The 2,014-nt window shown below is 28.8% G+C and overlaps 1 pseudogene; it reads left to right on the forward strand.

Moving 5' to 3' along the window:
* On the forward strand, positions 1 to 846 carry LOC136979854 (very long chain fatty acid elongase 6 pseudogene; annotated as a pseudogene).
* The last annotated feature ends 1,168 nt before the right edge of the window (positions 847 to 2,014 follow it).

Here is a 2,014-nt window from a genome sequence, read left to right on the forward strand (position 1 = left end):
ATGTCTAATGTTTTTCAGCACATCCTTTCCGAAATGAAGTCTTCTAATTTAACTGAATCTCATTTAAATAATTATGGATTTGAAGCTATTATCAATAACGAAGACATGAAAACATTTTTCGAAAGATACTGGCATTATTCCATCTATATATCATTCATATATCTGTTGACAGTCTATTTTCTAAGAGAATACATGAAGTTCAGACCCGCCTACGATCTCAGAAGTACATCCATAATTTGGAACGGATTTCTTGCAATTTATAGTATAGTTTCTGTGTTGAGATGCTTGCCCGCAGTTTATTATTATGTCACACGTCACTCTTTCTATCAAATAGTCTGCGATAAATCTATAATAGAACTGAGACCCGAAACTATATTCTGGATTATGCTTTTTTCACTTTCAAAAGTTTGGGAATTGGGAGATACCTTGTTGATAGTGTTGAGAAAAAGGAAACTAATGTTTCTTCATTGGTATCATCACGTGGCTACTCTAATTGCAATATGGTACACAAGATCTAAAGAAGGTTCTTTTGGAATTTGTTTTGGCTATGTGAATCTCGTGGTTCATTCATTTATGTATTCTTATTTCGCTTTAAAGTATTTGAATGTAAAGATTCCTGTTAAAATTGCCATGTTCATTACAGCTATGCAAACATTGCAGATGTTGTTTGGAGTCTTGCTCTCGTTTTGGGTATATTGGTTACTCATCAATGGTTACAAATGTGATACTTCTAAAGACAACCTTGAATACATGTTTATAATGTATGCATCGTATCTATTTTTATTCAGTTATTTATTCTATAATTCCTATATTAGAAAAAACCGAAAAGAAAAGAAAATAGAATAAACAGAAGATCAGAAGTGATATAAGAATAAATACTTTTACCTGATATATTTGATTGAATTGATGTAGGTTATACCATATTGCAATAAGAGTGTTAGTTCATTTTCAAGGGACAGTTTGTTTAAATTTATTTTTTTTAAATATGTTTAAAATGATCAGAAAATATTTTTGCTATTTCTTCTAAATAGTCACTACAATTACAACGGCATTCTGCGAAGATAATCGACGAAGTATAGAAAAAGTATTATTGTTCCTTCGTATATTTATAATGTTATGATAGCTGGAAGAAATACGTCTTTCATGTTTACATCGATACAAATGATCTGTTAATTAACTACCATACAAGTTTTTACGAATATCTTATCTAAACTTATAATATATACTGAGTCTTTAATATATATATATATATATATAACAGTTGTTTTAATATACTTTCAAATGTTATTCTCTTTTTATATTTTTTATAAAATTAAAGAATAAATGCGTCGAAAATAAAGCATAAAATTAAAACTGTATCTGTGTATTTTTTATCATTTTAAAAAAGCAGGTAAGCCCAGCGTTGCTCGCGCTAAAAATAAAAACAACATTAAGATTATTAGCTTACTTTGTACTACTAGCCCTTCTATTGTATTATATTATAGAATTTGATTCATATAACTATAAAGGTTATCATAAGTAAGATTTATCACACCGAGTGCCCAATCTAACACATTTAACACAATTCTTTAAATTGTTTACAGTAGAGAAAAAAAATTTTGAAAATGTGTTAGATTGATCCCTCAGTGTGATAAACCCTACGTATGATAACCTTTGTAGTCATATAAATTAAATACTATGACATAACAAATATTAAAACAAAAACCGTATATAGAGTTTGGTTATTTCAGCCTCCATTGTCATGTTTATTGCGATACTCGGGTGATACGAAATGGCACAATTTCATTGATCAAGTTGACATCAATCTTAAATTTTTAAGATATCGTATTTTTTTTAATGTTAACTTTAAGAAACTGTACCATTCACAGCCAAATATCAAACGGTAATCAGCTAACGAATGAAATTTCGAAAAAAAAAAACGGACCGAATATTTAAACTCAGCATCCTCGAAAACCACTTAAAACGTATTTTGTCCTGGCCAGTAACCTTGTATTATGTAATTTTCTTATTCGAA

The sequence above is a fragment of the Centruroides vittatus genome, unplaced genomic scaffold, assembly GCF_030686945.1.
Source record: "Centruroides vittatus isolate TY-2023 unplaced genomic scaffold, ASM3068694v2 contig_651, whole genome shotgun sequence".
Lineage (NCBI taxonomy): Eukaryota > Metazoa > Arthropoda > Arachnida > Scorpiones > Buthidae > Centruroides > Centruroides vittatus.